Source organism: Dama dama, chromosome 30 (genome assembly GCF_033118175.1).
Source record: "Dama dama isolate Ldn47 chromosome 30, ASM3311817v1, whole genome shotgun sequence".
NCBI lineage: Eukaryota > Metazoa > Chordata > Mammalia > Artiodactyla > Cervidae > Dama > Dama dama.
In genome coordinates, this window is record NC_083710.1 from 52464773 (window position 1) to 52482077 (window position 17305).

Consider the following 17305-nt stretch of genomic DNA (forward strand, 5'->3'; position numbering starts at 1 on the left):
CACAACCCCACTTGCCTTAGACACTTCACATTGTTAAAGTAACCTAAAATACCACTAGCATTCTTGGTAACCACCTCATATCACTGGTCAGCTGTAAACACTTTAGGCAGTTGCTCTGAGAATTTTCCACATGAATAACTGCCAGGCAAAGTCCCCCTGTGTACTTCCAGAGTGCTTTTTCAACTTTAGGCCCAACTTTATATTTATTCTACTAAATTTCATCTTTCTCACTTTTTCTCACTATTCATCCATCAAAATACCATTTGAATCCCTATTGTCCAAAATATTAGCTATTTCTCATCAGTTCTTATTGCTCATGACTTGCCTTCTATCTCATCAACACTGCTGACAACAATTTTGAACAAAGCATATTCACAGATGGGACCCAACAGCACACTATTAGAGACTTCAGTCCAAGTTGATCTTAACCAGTTATTTAACACCATAATCCAGGGGTCAGTGAACCACAGCCTATGGGCCAAATTGGGCTGGCAATCCTTCCACAGAGAAAGATTTATTGGAACCTCTGCCATTCATTCATGTATGTCTACCTATGGCTGATTTCATGCTACAATGGCAGAGTGGAGTAGTTGAAACAGTGACCATGGACTACGAAGCCCAAAATAGTCTCTGGCTCTTACTTGCTGTATAGCAGAAACAAACTCAACACTGTAAAACAACTATACTCCAATTTTTAAAAATGATGAACTTAATATGAAAATATGACCCAAAAAATTGTCAGGATGGAAATTATAGCAATGGCTTAATAAACATGTGAATGGTTTAATGGTTTAATTAGATAGTTTAATGGGTATCTAAATAATAAACTTTTAAGTGGTTTAATAAGTGTTTTTTTATTAAACATTTATAAAAGTTGAGCTTACCCTACTTCTCTGGAAAGTCTACTATTCTCCATGATAATATACAGGGGTTCCACAATCAGATAGGAAAGACATTGCATTTAGCTACTGTAATACTAGAGCAAAATAACTCCTGTGCTATTTCTATATTTAATACCAAAGTACTGATAGCAATATCAGTGTTTTACCTTTTAAAATTATTTAATGTTGTGAAATTTAACCAATCAACTGAATTGTGCGTTTATAAAATATAAAATTTTCTAAATGTTATGAAACAAGAAGACAAAAAGATAAATGTATAAATGTGTATATTACCTAAGCATTATCCTTTTAACATAAATTATTATCTTCTCGTGGCTCTGATGCCTGTCAATCCTTACCCGCCTCTAAGAGGGGCCTCTTGGGTTGCTATCATTCATGTAGGTCTGAATGGGTTTCAGAAGTTTGAGCTGAGCTGACTCCCTCACAGAGGTCTCAGGACTGCTACCTTCCAACAGAATTCTGCTCTGCAAAGTGGGGACTTGTTGACGTAATTATTATTCATCTTCCCACCAGCCCATGGGTTCTGGTATTGGTTTGTTCTACATTTCCCCCCAAAAGAAATATCTACCCATATCAAAGGATTTCTTCTACCAGCTCCATGCTTACTCTTCCCCATATTTTTTAAAATGTTTTTATTGGAGTATAGTTGATTTACAATGTTCTGTTAATTTTCTACTGTACAGCAAAGTGAATCAGCTATATGTATACATATATATCCCCTCTTTCATATTTTCTTCACGCAGAGCATTGAGTTGAGTTCCCTGTGCTATATAGTAGACTTTCCTTAGTTGCCTATTTTATACATGTGTTAGTAACTCAGTCGTGTCCAACTCTTTGTGACCCCAAGGACTGTAGCCCACCCAAGCTCCTCTGTCCATGGAATTTTCCAATTAAGAATACTAGTGTTGGTTGCCATTCCCTTCTCCAGGGGATCTTCCCAACCCAGGAACTGAACCTGAGTCTCCCACATTGCAGGCAGATTCTTTATCACTGAGCGATTACTAAGAGTCCTCATTTTATAAATAGTAGTGTATATATGCCAATCCCAAACTCCCAAATCATCCCACCCCCACCATTCCCACTTGGTATTCATATATCTTTCTCTATGTCTGTGTCTCTATTTCTGCTTTGTAATAAGATTGTCTATACAAATTTTTTTTCAGATTCCATATAGATGCATTAAAATATATTTGTGGTACATATATACAATGGAATATTACTCAGTCATAACAAGGAATGGAATTGGGTCATTTGTAGAAACATGGATGGACCTAGAGACTATCATACAGAGTGAAGTAAGTCAGAAAGAGAAAAACAAATATTCCTCCTATTTTTGAGTCAGGAATCAGGCTGGGGAAATGTGAGGGCCTGGAGTTGTTGCCAGAGCTGAGGGAGAGAAAGAATATGAATTTGTGACAAGAAGGGGAGGGGAGAGGGTGACTGGAAAAAGAAATCAAAGAGTGGAGGAAACCACTGACCAGTGGTTGGAAAAATGGTATCACACCAAGGAAAGTTCTTTCACTTGGGTCCTTAAAAACAGTAAGTTAAAAGTATATGGAGACTTTTATTTAGGTACTTTAAAATAGCAAGCCATATTGGAACTTTAAAAAACAATCATGAGAGGCTTCCATGGTGGTCCAGTAGCTAAGACTCTGCAGTCCCAATGCAGGGGGCCGGGGTTCAATTCCAGGTCAGGGAACTAGATCCCACATGCCACAACTAAGAGTTCACAGGCTGAAACTAAAGAACTTCCAGGCTGCAACTTAAAAAAAGATTCCACATGCTGCAACTAAGACCTGGTGCAGCTAAATAAATAAAATTTTAAAACAATCATGAAATAGTTGAAGACTGTACTATTTTAGGCCTCCTCCATTCTGCTACCTTACTTCACACCTTCATCTCTCACCTACACTAACACAGTGACCTCTGAAGCATGTGTTTCTGCCACACTGCCCTAGGAAGCTCTTAATGCTTCAGATCCTCTCCAGGTTCCTCGCCACCCGCAAGTACAATCCCAAACTTTCTAAGGCATTGCTCACAGTGTTATAATCTATCACTTCTCCCACAGGCCCAACACTCCAATCATAACACACCATTATCTCCTTGAGCAGAGGCTGTCCCAGTGTCTTTTACTTACTTCTTTCCAGAATGACCCTCACCCACTTTTCAGTCAGAATCACTGCTATTGATCCTCCAAGAAGATGATCATTTAATTTGTTAAGCAGTCCTTTAGTGTTCTTCAAGGCTACATGAAGTGGTTCTATTCTGTATTCCAGGAACATTCTACACAAGGCTCTTTAGTGGGACTTTCAATGTCATATTCTAGTCACTCATTTATACATGTTTCCTCGAACTCCTTGAGAAAAAAAGCCTTTCTTTCTTCAGCTTTGTGTCTCTAATTGCTATCACAGTGCCTCCCACATGGCCAGTGCTGAGCAGTACTTAACGAATGAGGAAATGGATGGATGAGTTCATTCAAAACAGCCTGCTCCTTTCTCATAACCTCTCTATCCCTGTTAAACTCCAATTATGCTTTAATCATATTTATTTGATCCTTTCCATAGTTGGATGTGGTCAGATCATCCGCAATTTCTATACCTGCAATTTGAAGCTTCTTTAATTTCATAATTTGAAATCCATTTTAAATAGATCTCTTCTTCTAGTTTACCTCAAGTCAAATAAATGGTAAATTAAGCCAAAAGATGGCTCTGCTCACTTTCACATCCCTCAACGCCTCCCTTCCCACTGGGGCTGGTTCCGCTTCATGGCCATTCCCCTGCACACATCACTGCATCCTCCCGAGGGGCCCTTCTTGATCAGCCACGTACCCATCATTACAAGTATGCCTGTCACTGCTGACTGCTCCCGCTCTCTCTCCCCTTTGCTCTTCCTCCTCTGCCTGTTTTTTGTTTGCCCCACAAGGCCCTTCTCTCTGTATCACATAGCAACATGAGGAGGAGGAGGGAATCAGAAAACCTAGATTGCAGACCCAGGCCCACAGTAACCAACAGAATGTGTGCTTAGCCCCAACCCACACTTTGCAACCCCACGGACTGCAGCCTTCCAGGCTCCTCTGTTTATGAAGATACTGAAGACAAGAATACTAGAGAGGGATGCCATGCCCTCTTCAAGGGGATCTGCCCAACCCAGGGATCAAACCCAGGTCTCCCACATTGCCAGCAGATTCTTTGCCATCTGAGACACCAGGGGAGCCCATGAATACTGGAGTGAGTAGCCTATTCCTTCTCCAGGGGATCTTCCCCACCCAGGTATCAAACGGGGTCTCCTGCATTGCAGGCGGATTCTTTACCAGCTAAGCTACCAGGGAAGCCCACCCAACAGAATCACTTGGAGTAACAAAAGCACCCATCACTGCTGTTGAAACAGCTAATGTTATCGTATTAGCTGTTTCCCTTGTGTTCTGATTTAATGGTCAAAACACCCTGCAAGGTACGTATGAATATATCCATTTTAAAGATAAGGAGGAATTTCCCTGATGATCCAGTGGTTAATAATCTGCCTTGTAAGGCAGGGAATGCAGGTTTGATCCCTGGTCAGGGAACTAAGATCCCACATGCTGCAACTACTGAGCCTATGCAACACAACTCGAGAGTCCTCTGCACCAAAAGGAAAGATTCAATGATGCAACGAAGATCCTGCATGCCACAATTAATTCCTGATGCAGCCAAATAAACAACTAAATAAGAAACTGAAACTGAATGCCTCATGCTTACTTGGCATGGAAGCTGTGAACTCCAATGGGGCAGCATGGAGGAAGCCAGGCAGACAAGGGTTCAACTCTTGACTCTGTCATCTATTAGCCGGCTCATTGCCAGCCAATTCCTCATTATAAATAGCAGTTTAGTATTTATTAAAATGTGGATAATACTACCAGCCTTGCAGCACTGTGTATGATTGATAGGTGAGAATTTGTATAAACAGCATGGTAACTGGCTCACAGTACTTGTTCAATAAATGGTAACTCAAGATGACATGATGACACCAGGCTTCAAGCTTGCTTATAAAGCCTGGGTCCCCATGATGTCCTGCCTCTTGAATGGTTAATTTCTCCATTTAGGAACGAACTAAAGAAGATGGCGGTAAGAATTACAAAGCCTTTAGCCACTTGCTAAGACAGGCTTGTCATTTAACCTTTGAATTTCAGTTTCTTCATCTATAAAGTGAGGAGTTTGGCGGGTCTTCTTTCACAAATTCCTTGGGATTTCTGAGGGTCTGGTTACATAAAGCAGAATATTTTTGAAAGGCCCACATATCAAGGAATCTCTCTATAGGGATTAATTGATTAGGACTCCCTCACACCACCACCTCAGAAATGTTTAGTTTAGAAACTAAAACAAGAAAGCTGGAAAGAAAAAAGTATAAATTTCAGGCCTTAGATATCAACAGGTAGTGTAAGAAGACAGCCAAGTGGCAGTGAGGCCCTCAGATAATCCCATGTCAGTATATCTGCTTCCCAATTCATGAAGCCAGACCTAAGACTGCATCTGTTTCTATGGTCTGAAAACTAGTTGGTTCCTTTTCTTGCCTAAAGAGTAGATCTCAGTTAACTAGGGAAAAATGGTTCCCTACCAAAATACAAAAAATATAAATGAACTGCAGCGTGCTGGAAATAGGGTCCAACATAAATTATGTGCTGCTAACACTGACTGCAGTGTAACTATGCCTGGACAGAATTCTGTGCTCCTGAGAAACCTTATACTCCAGAAAGAGTGTGGGATAATTGCTAAAACAGCTTATTATGATTGGTGCTATAATGATAGCATCCACTGAGGAAGATTTGCCTGAAGATGGGTGAGAAGGCGGGGTTAGCATGTACATAAGGCCCTGCATCACCTGTGTTTCAGCCTCTGCTCTCTTGCCCATGCTAGATTAAGATACAAATAAAGCTGACCTGTAGAAACAAGTCATGTTTTTACATTACTCTGAAATGTTCCTACATTCAGAAAAGCCATAGCTATTTTATAAAGTAGTCCTGGAACTACTGATTGTGGCCAAATACTGGGAACGAGCTCAGGGACCTACGGGTGCATGGGGGCATGATTCCAGTGATCCAGTGATCAGGTCTGACTTATTTACCGCTACAGAAATATGGAGACATGTGTGGTACCAAACAGTAGTCAAAACTTCAATGCAGAGTCAGATCAACATGGAAGCCCTCCCTCCAGTTCTGCCTGGCAGTGGGCTCCCTCCCTCCCAAGGCCCCCTAGCTTTTGGAGCTCATCCCCTCCCTTCAGCTTTCCCACATCAGGGATGTTTTATCTCCAGTAGATCAATCCTGCTGTCTTTATTATTCCTCTCTCTTTGTCTATAAGAAGATTCTCAGGTCCTATTGACCCCTCGAGTTAGTCCCCATTTGCTTCCTTCAAGGTCCATTAATCCTCAACAGCAGCTGATTCTCTGCAGTTTCTACCTTCTCATCAACATTCACCAATGCCTCCTCTAATATCATTTCTATTTCCAATATTCCACTGAAAATGCTCTCCCCAAATGCAAACCATGATCACTAAAATGTTAGCTCCAATCCCTCTTCTCAGACTTCAGACTGTTGAAATTTGGCCCTTTGCCACAGCCACCTTCTTGGAACATTTCTCCTCTGCTTTGGGATATGATTTCTGCTGATTCTTGACTTACTTGTGACCATTTATACTTCATTCTTCTCTGTCTCTGCCTAGCCTTTAGTGTCAGTATTTACCAGCATTCTATCCTCAGCCTTCTTCTAATTATTTTCCTTGACTATAATTATGAACATAGTCACAACTTAGTTGCAGCAATCAAGGTAGCTGCACAATACCTGACATGCATGCATGTGCTCAGTTGCTCAATCATGTCCATCTCTTTGCAACCCAATAGACTGCAGCCCATAAGCCTCCTCTGTCCGTGGGATTCTCCAAACAAGAATACTGGAGTGGGTTGCCTTTTCTTCTCCAGGGCATCTTCCTGACCCAGGAATCAAACCTACATTGGATCCTGACAATCCTGCACTGGCAGGCAAATTCTTTACCACTGAGCCACCTGGGAAGCCCACGATATCTGACACTAAACATTCAATAAATAGCAATTGTTTTAACAAATCTTTCCCACTTAGGCTCCTGCTGTACTTGGTCATAAAATCTATGTTCCAATACACAGATTTTATACTTTCCAACAAAAAACCTGGTGTTTCCTAAGACATTATTTTCCTCATGGTGTGTCTTGCCTCCTCACACAAGGATTTCTTACAGCCTCCAAAAATCTGTTTAAATATTACCTTCTCCTTTCTCAACATCCCAATAAAAGTTTACTCTGGGCCCATAGAGTGTGCCGTTACCTCCATTAACTAGTTGCTTTATGTCTCCAGTTATAATGGAGCCTGTTAAATAGCCAGAGTTCCATGTGAAGTACATTCAAAGTGTAATCCAACAATCAAAATATTTAAAATATAATTCCAATTTGTATTTTCATTTCTCCATTTGTACTTGCTATCCAATTTATAACCCGTGATAAATCTTCTCAAGTTCTTTTGCCACTTCTAAGTTCTTTCCCATTATCTCCAATGTCTCTAGAACAATTCAAATGCTAAGCCTTCCAAAATTCTTCCATTCATGCTGTGAGTTTCCCATAGAATTTCTTGCTTTACCATAGAATTTCTTTCTAAATTAGCCTCTTATTTATTTGTGAGTTTTTTTATGTGTGCCAGTCTTCAGATACTCCTGATAATATATATCCCAAAGCTTGGAAATTCCCTGGAAAAGGTAGATGTGGATGATACAAATGTAGGACAAAGAGAAAACTGGTAACACTCACATATGAAGAAATTACAACATCCCAATTTTAATTCTAAGTTTTATTCTCCTTAATTTAAAGCAGCACTTAAAGGTTTTGCGTTCTTATAACACCAAAGCACCCAAAATTTATGCATTTATTTGTAGAGCATGTAGTATATGTCATACAGTAATGATACAAACTGAGATATCAGAAGTAGACAAAGGAGAAGGAGGAGGTAGGGAGGAAGAGTGGAGATAGAAAGAACAGGATCAAGAAGGATATTGCTCTTGCAAAGCTTATGATAAGTGATTGAGATCAATATACCCAGCACATTAGAGATGCTCAATAGTTATTTGCTGAATTGATTGCATTCCCCCAGCTACTCATTTACATATAGAAACTATTCTTTATTTTGTACCAAACTGGCATATAAAATTCCATAAGTAACTTATTGAGGATGTCCTCAACCCAAATATCATAATTGGCTATGAGAATTCTGAAAAGTAATTTACAATAATAACAGTCAAATGTTCAAGGATTTTTAAGATAAATTAAATGCATTATTTTTATAACAAGATCACTTTTACCTGTTTGCTTATAACATACCTTCTTAGCTGAAAGAGAAAGGAGCAGAATTAAAATTAGTGTGTTGGAAATTTCTCATAAACCTGGGAACTTCCATGAGAGTGTGCCTTGCATGTGACCACCATTCCCACATGGGTTCACAGTGAAAAAAAAAAAAAGAAGAACCGATAGTCAAATAAAGACCCCATATTTTCCACTCCTCATAACAAACCAGCAAAAAAAGGCAATTTCAAAACAACTAAGAGACTCTGGCATTCTCATCCTTCCTCTTCATGTTTTCCCTCATCCTTTCCTCTCCCTCCAACATCATTTTAAACCTTTCACAAACTCCATTTCTTTCCAAATTTCCCTTTCCATTTGAACTCTTGTGCGTGTGTTTATGTGTGTTCATCTTCCCCCCTTTTATAGTTTCCTTTTCTTTCCCATGTTTTTCTTGCTTCCTGCTCACCCCACTTTCCAACCCCCACTGGGGAGTGGAGGCAGCAGAAAGTAGCAGTTGTGGCTGAGAGGCTGGGCAGGAAGGGGCAGAATGAAACAAAGCTGATGAGCTGTATGAATATGTCATTCAAGAGAGCTTGTTAGCTTGAGCTTACAACACAGGCAGTGTTGGGGGAGATGACATGAAGAGATTTAATCCAAGAAGAGATTAAGCACACACTGGCTAACTGGTCAAGGCCCATCTTGATCTCATTTTTCCTGGAAAGACATTTTGGATGTCGAGAATTAAAACTCAAGCTTCTAGGACTTCCCTGGTGGTGCAATGGCTAACACTCCATGCTCCCAAAGCAGGGGACCCGGGTTCAATCCCTGGTCAGGGAACTAGGTCTCCCAGGCTGCAACTAAAGATCTTACATGCCACAGGATTGAAAGATTCGAAATATCGAAGACCAACATGCCACAACTAGGACCTGGAGAAGTCAAGTAAATAAATAAATATTCAGAAAAAATATGATTCCCTTCATGCAATCTCAGTCAGTTTCTCCTGTACAAATATTGGAGTACTCTCTTCACTCCACCATCTCAAAACTTCTTCCTTTGTCATCCTTCAAACCTTCCTGAAGTCTGCACATTTTCTTAAGTCTCCCTCAACTTTGAAGCAGTAGAGGTCATATGTCCTGATATTCAACTTCCAATACATTATTCCCCATTCTAAATATGTTTATACCTTTTCCTTATAGGTAATACAATTACTCAAATAAAAACTAAACATACTTACAACAAATCTCAAACGGACTGGGCAATGCAAGTTATTTCATTGACTAAAAGTTTACACCTCAACCTTTTTTCACTAGCAAGCTTCTAAAATCTCTTTTACCTAAAATTTTTCTTCAACCTTGTGGATATGAGAAATGGAATATTTCCTGCCATATCAGTAAACAAAGGATGTCACAGTCATTAGCAATTGCAGCCACCATGGATGGTGAACTGGGGAGTCCTGAGGGATCTCAGGAAAGAATATCTACCATCCAGACTGCAACAACTCCTCACAATGAGCCCTGAGAAAACTCAAGATATGAAAATACAGGATACTTGTCATAAAGAGGTGAGTACATATCAAAAGAAATTATTTCAGTGAAACCAGACTCTTGCATCTTCCCATACATAGAAAAGCACTAAATTCTTTAACTTGAGATATCTAGTTTTCCTTTAATTCATAATAATCTTTTGGCTTTCAGACTATCTGCCCTTTGTTGCAAAAATTCTGTATAACCTGGCTTCCCCCCTAGCCTCCTCAGAGCATTCTCTCAGGGTTACTTAAGATGCTATCTCCTGGGCTGGAAGTCTCAAAAATTCCCACCAGATAAAACATAACATTCAACTTTTAGGTTGTGAATATTTTTAAGTCCACAGATACTATGAACCTCTTGAACATTCCATTTTCTAGATGTCATCCCCTTCCCTCTCCAGGCATAGCCATTTGGGTTTATCTCTTTCTAATACCTGCAGTGGGGTCCTTTCATCCAAATCAATTCTAAACTCCTCAACCCTCATCTTAACTAATCATCCCTCTTCTCCACTCTCCTATCCAGACTACTGAGTGCTCCTGTTCTGTTCAGAAAGGGAGATCACCTGATGGTAATGGTGGGAATAGTTGTATTCCTTAGTGGCTTAAATATCACTGAGCTCTTCAGTACCACTTGTTAATTTGATACATGTCAATACTAACTTCTAAACCCTCAAGCTGCTATTTCAAACCTTCACCTTTCTCCTAAAGAACCAATCAACACATTTCATAGAAGATGACCCTGTCTCATTCTCAGCTTAGAGGTTTATCAAAAAGAAGAAAAATCCTCAGCCTCTCATCTCTCTTCATAAAAACCTACTTACATTCCCATTCTTATAGCCCTCCTTCCAGGCTCAGAGAAAGAAGCATCTTTTCAGAGTACTCAAGCTTTACTCCCTCAAATTTTCTTATCATCTATTATTCGCTCAGCTTACATACACTCTAAAGTTTTTTTTTTTAAATAAATATTGGACATTACAGCATACTAACACATATATATGGAATTTAGAAAGATGGTAACGATAACCCTATATGCAAAACAGAAAAAGAGACACAGAAGTACAGAACAGACTTTTGAACTCTGTGGGAGAAGGCGAGGGTGGGATGTTTCGAAAGAACAGCATGTATATTATCTATAGTGAAACAGATCACCAGCCCAGGTGGGATGCATGAGACAGGTGCTCGGGCCTGGTGCACTGGGAAGACCCAGAGGAATCGGGTGGAGAGGGAGGTGGGAGGGGGGATTGGGATGGGGAATACGTGTAAATCCATGGCTGATTCATGTTAATGTATGACAAAACCCACTGAAATGTTGTGAAGTAATTAGCCTCCAACTAATAAAAAAAATAAAAAAATTAAAAAAAAAATTTTTTAATAAAATAAAATAAATATTGGGTAAATGACTTGGTCCAATCACTAATCCAACATTCCCCCTACCCTCTATTTTTCTTCTCCCTTCCCAGTCAACTTCCTTGAAAATTTCCTAGAAAATGTGTTATACTGACTTACACTCCTTCAATTTCCAGCCTCATATTTAAAACACTTCACTAAAACTAGGCTTAAAGTTGTCAGTGTTTACCTTCATCTAGTATAAACAGCTATAGTTGAAAACACAAATAGCATTATAACACACACATGTCATCTGTCTTCTTTATCTTCCAAAGGGCAACCATCTTCAAATTTTACTTTTGGAATTTTAGTTCAAAACTCCTAAATAATATGCCCATGGTGCCATCTCTTTATCAATTTCAGACAGTATTTGTTAAATTGTTATTATGAGAATTTACACTCTGCACCTTATCTTGTTATGCAGTTATAACACAAATTTTGGTTATTTTCATTTCAGTATTTATATTTCTACAGTTATACAAGCTGTTATTTTATATTGAGCCAAGTAACAAACTAAAACTAGATCCCCTTTCTTGAACAACTTCTGTTTTGTTTTTACTTCAATTTTAAAAATTCCTAATGTTTTCATTTGCTCATTTTCTCTGTATCTTGGGTAACATCTCAACCTTACCATCTCTGTAAGAAGTCTCTTCTAACAGACTTTTTCATCATAAAACTTTACATTTTTTCATAAGTTCTTATTTCTTCTGAGAAATTCCTCTTAGAGCCCTCAGTCCTTTTCCTCCAACCTGGACTAGTTATTCCACAATAACTAGTTTACTATATAGCAATTGATCTGAAACTTCTCATAGAATTGTCTCTTTCCAGCATTTCATGTCATTCTTTTTCTTGGTTTGCTCTCTCATTTTCACAAAGCCTATATTCCCATATATGAGAATATACTTGAGAAAGGTTACTTAGGAGGCAAATTTTAAGATGTTACATATCTGAAAGTGTCTTTATAATCTCATTTTGTGCAAAATTCTCGGTGCTCAGTATTTTGAAGACATTGCTTCTTACGTGTTTTAATCAAATGATATGTTGAAAGGACTGGTGACATTACAAGTCCTCACCCAATCCAAAGGAATTTTTTTTTTCTTATGGAAACTGGGAATGAAGGATTAAAGACTTCTAAAAAGAAGAAGTCATTTTCATTAAAGACTTCTAAAAAGAAGTCATTTTCATTAAAGACTCGAAAAAGAAGAAGTCATTTTCCTCCATAAAAGCAATGAAAACACCCACAAAATTGTCAAAATCAACTTTCCAGCAGTCTGAAAACTAACCAAGGCTACTAACAATATAATGAGTGTTCAAGAAAAATGATTGAATCTCAGTGATAACAATGACCTTTATAGAATTTTAATGTATTCTAATCCTATTCCTTTCTTCCCAGCTCTATGATCCTTCAAAATCAACCACTCCATAATCATAGTAAAGTAAGCAGCAGTCACTTGTGGGTAGAATAGGTTTAGAGACCCTCCAAATACCATATTCAGAGAACTGCCATTATTTGACATGTCTGTCATTTAAGGGAAAAACCTATTCTCAGAATTTGTTTTTATTTGACCTGACTCAGCCCTCATTCAGTGCCTGCAGCCTTTTCTATGGAGCATTTGTCAAAAACAATCAGCAGCAATTGTTTAACATCACAGCTGCCTGAGGCAGCATTACCAGTTGGGGTAAATAAGAGACTTAAAGGAAAAATCTGGGGAATGAGATGTTCAAACTTTGAACATTTTATTACTGGAAATCTAGAAAGCCATGGGTATATGTAGGACTAGACATGGTCACAGAGTCATGTATATATCCAGGAAAGAACTTGAGAAGGTCCTAAATTGATCTTGACACACTGCAAAAGCAATGAAAGCAGAAATGTAGACTGTCTAACTGAGCATTGAATGAATGTTCCAAAACACAGTCAGCCTGTTGCAAAGGTTGTGTGTCTTATTGAACTAAGGCATTAAAAAAAAATCTTTATTCAATCATTAGTTTACTACAGAATTAGCCGATGAGGATTACTAAATAAAGAAATAGCAACAACAAATCTGAGTAGAGAGGAAGAATTTGATTTCCCAAGTTGTCAAATTATATTATTTTAAAAGTCTAATTTTCAACAAAAAATGATGAGACACACAAAAATACAAGAAAATGTGGCCCATACACAGAAGAAGTAGAAATAGAAACTACCCTTAAGGATCTGAAGATGATTAACTTAAAAGACAAATAAATTAAATCAACTATTTTAAACATTTTCAAAGAACTAAAAGAAACCATATCTTTTTCAATAAGAAAAGCTAAAGGAAAATAAATAAAATTTGAACCTGGTTCCAAATTGGGAAAGGAGTATGTCAAGGCTGTATACTGTCACCCTGCTTATTTAACTTATATGCAGAGTACATATGCAACATGCCAGGCTGGATGAAGCACAAGCTGGAATCAAAATTTCCAGGAGAAATATCAATAACCTCAGATATGCAGCTGATACCACCCTTATGGCAGAAAGCAAAGAGGAACTAAAGAGCTTCTTGATGAAGTTGAAACAGGAGAGTGAAAAAGCTGGTTTAAAACTCAACATTCAAAAAACTAAGGTCATGGCATTCAGTCCCATCACTTCATGACAAATAGATGGGGAAACAATGGAAACAGTCATAGACTTTATTTTCCTGGTCTCCAAAATCACTGTGGATGGTGACTGCAGCCATGAAATTAAAAGACACTTGCTCCTTTGAAGAAAAGCTATGAGAAACCTAGACAGCATATTAAAAATTCCAAAATAAACAAGCAGCTCATACAATTCAATACCAGAAAAACAAACAGCTCAATCAAAATTGGATAGAAGATCTAAACAGACATTTCTCCAAAGAAGACATACAGATGGCTAACAAACACATGAAAAGATGCTCAACATCACTCATTATCAGGGAAATGAAAATCAAAACTACAATGAGATATTACCTCACACAAGCAGAGTGGCCATCAAAAAGTCTACAAACAATAAATGCTGGAGAGGGTGTGGCGAAAAGGGAACCCTCTTGCACTGTTGGTGGGAATGTAAATTGATACAGCCATTATGGAAGACAGTATGGAGACTCCTTAAAAAACTAGGAATAAAACCGCCATATGATCCAGTAATCCCACTCCTACACATATACCCTGAGGTAACCAAAATTGAAAAAGACACACGTACCCCAATGTTCATTGCAGCACTATTCATAATAGCTAGAACATGGAAGCAACCTAGATGTCCATCGACAGATGAATCGATAAAGAAGTTGTGATACATATACACAAAGGAACATTACTCAGCCATAAAAAAGGAACACATTTGAGTCAGTTCTAATGAGGTGAATGAACCTAGAGATTATTATATAGAGTGAAGTAAGTCAGAAAGAGAAAGATAAATATCGTACACTAAGACATATGTATGGAATCTAGAAAGATGGTACCAAAGAATTTATTTGCAGGGCAGCAATGGAGAAACAGACATAGAGAACAGAGTTATGGGCACAGGGAGAGAGGAGGAAAGGGTGAGATGTATGGAGAGAGTTACATGGAAACTTCCATCACCATATGTAAAATAGATAGCCAATGGGAATTTGCTGTATGTCTCAGGTAACACAAACAGGGGCTCTAAATCAACCTAGAAGGGTGGGATGGGAAGGGAGATGGGAGGGAGTTTCAAGAGGGAGGGGACATATGTATACCTATGGCTGATTCATGTTGAGGTTTGACAGAAAACAACAAAATTCTGTAAAGCAATTATCCTTCAATTAAAAAAAAAAAAAAAAAAGAAAGCAGAGACATTACTTTGCCAACAAAGGTCCATTTAGTCAAAGCTATGGCTTTTCCAGAAGTCATATATGGATGTGAGAATTGGACCACAAAGAAGGCTGAGCACCAAAGAATTGATGCTTGTGAACTGTATTATTGGAGAAGACTCTTGAGAGTCCCTGGGACTGCAAGGAGATCAAACCAGCCAGTCCTAAAGGAAATCAATCCCGAATATTCGTTGAAGGGACTGATGCCGAGGCTGAAGTTCCAATACTTTGGCCACCTGGTGCGAAGAGCCAATGCCAAAGACCCCGATGCTGGGAGAGATCGAAGGTAGGAGGAGAAGGGGATGACAGAGGATGAGATAGTCGGATGGCATCACTGATTCAATGTACATGAGGTTGAGCAAGCTCCAAGAGACGGTGAAGGACAGGGAAGCCTGGCCTGCTGCAGTCCATGGGGATCACAAAGAGTTGGACACAACTGAGCAACTGAACAACAGCAACAAAAGGAAAATAAAGTATGAGAAAAATATCTTGGCAAATATAGAATGCCAATAAAGAGATAGAAATTATAAAAAGAACCAAATAGAAATTCTGAAATACATTATAGAATAAATTCACTAGAGGTACCCAACACCATATTTGAGCCAGCAGAAGGAAGAATTTGCAAACTTGGACTGGGATTGTCTAGTCTTAGGAACAGGGAAAAAATGAGTGAAAAAAAATGAACAAATCTTCAGAAACCTGTAGAATACTATTCAAGCATACCAACATATGCATAATGGGATACCCAGGGGACAGAAAAGAAAAGGCAGAAAGAATATTTAAGAAAATAATGGTTAAAAATTTCCCAAATTTGATAAAGGACCTTTACCTACACATCCTAGAAGCTCAATACAATTCAAATTAGATAAATTCCAAGAGATTCACAGCTTAAAACAGCATAAGCATAGTAACACAAAGAATGGGAAAGGGAACCAAGCTAAAGAGAAAATAAAATTATATACTATTGAAATTAAGTTGAGCATAATCAACTTCATTTAAATGGCAGTTTCCCAATCTCTGCTTAACAGAACCTCCTGATTTGCCTCAAGTCCTCCAGTGCATCCACCTCATTGCTCTTGGTGTGAACTAGCAACACAACTATCTCCCCCTCCTGCTCAAAATTCCTTAAAAGGCTATAAGGTATAATGTGTTACTTTGTGTGGTAGTTTATCAAGATGTGGTCTCTGTCTACCAAGTTCCTCTTCTCCTTTAGCCCAAATCCCATCTTACTTATACTCATGCCAGATTAATACACATGCAGTCAGAGAACTGCAAACACCTGCACAACTTTTATGCCTTTGCACATGATTTTCTCTGTAAAATATCCTTCCTCCTTGTTCCCTTCTGGAAAACAGCCACTTAGCCTTCAAAATTCATTTTAAATCAGATGTCTAGTCTGATGTGATGGGACACACATACACACATCCTTCTCCTCTGCTGTCTATTCCTGGTATCTGAGGTCATCAACATGCCACAGTAATTATTTCCTTGTGTAAAATTCTCACTCCTTTAAAAGTCTATATCATGTGCTCGCTTCGGCAGCACATATACTAAAATTGGAACGATACAGAGAAGATTAGCATGGCCCCTGCGCAAGGATGACACGCAAATTCGTGAAGCGTTCCATATTTTTTATCAAGCTACCAACGGTATTTTTCACAGAACTAGACCAAAGAATTTCACAATTTGTATGGAAATACAAAAAACCTCGAATAGCCAAAGTAATCTTGAGAAAGAAGAATGGAGCTGGAGGAATCAACCTGCCTGACTTCAGACTCTACTACAAAGCCACAGTCATCAAGACAGTATGGTACTGGCACAAAGACAGAAATATAGATCAATGGAACAGAATAGAAAGCCCAGAGATAAATCCACGAACCTATGGACACCTTATCTTTGACAAAGGAGGCAAGGATATACAATGGAAAAAAGACCACCTCTTTAACAAGTGGTGCTGGGAAAACTGGTCAACCACTTGTAAAAGAATGAAACTAGAACACTTTCTCATACCATACACAAAAATAAACTCAAAATGGATTAAAGATCTAAATGTAAGACCAGAAACTATAAAACTCCTAGAGGAGAACATAGGCAAAACACTCTCCGACATAAATCAAAGCAAGATCCTCTATGACCCACCTCCCAGAATATTGGAAATAAAAGCAAAACTAAACAAACGGGACCTAATGAAACTTAAAAGCTTTTGCACTACAAAGGAAACTATAAGTAAGGTGAAAAGACAGCCCTCAGATTGGGAGAAAATAATAGCAAATGAAGAAACAGACAAAGGATTAATCTCAAAAATATACAAGCAACTCCTGCAGCTCAATTCCAGAAAAATA

General features: G+C 38.6%; 1 non-coding gene across 1 annotated transcript; it reads left to right on the forward strand.

The window, feature by feature from the left end:
• Positions 1-16489: 16489 nt before the first annotated feature.
• On the forward strand, positions 16490-16596 carry LOC133049778 (U6 spliceosomal RNA). Its single transcript, XR_009691459.1, has one exon. It is a non-coding gene; the product is annotated as a U6 spliceosomal RNA (small nuclear RNA).
• The last annotated feature ends 709 nt before the right edge of the window (positions 16597-17305 follow it).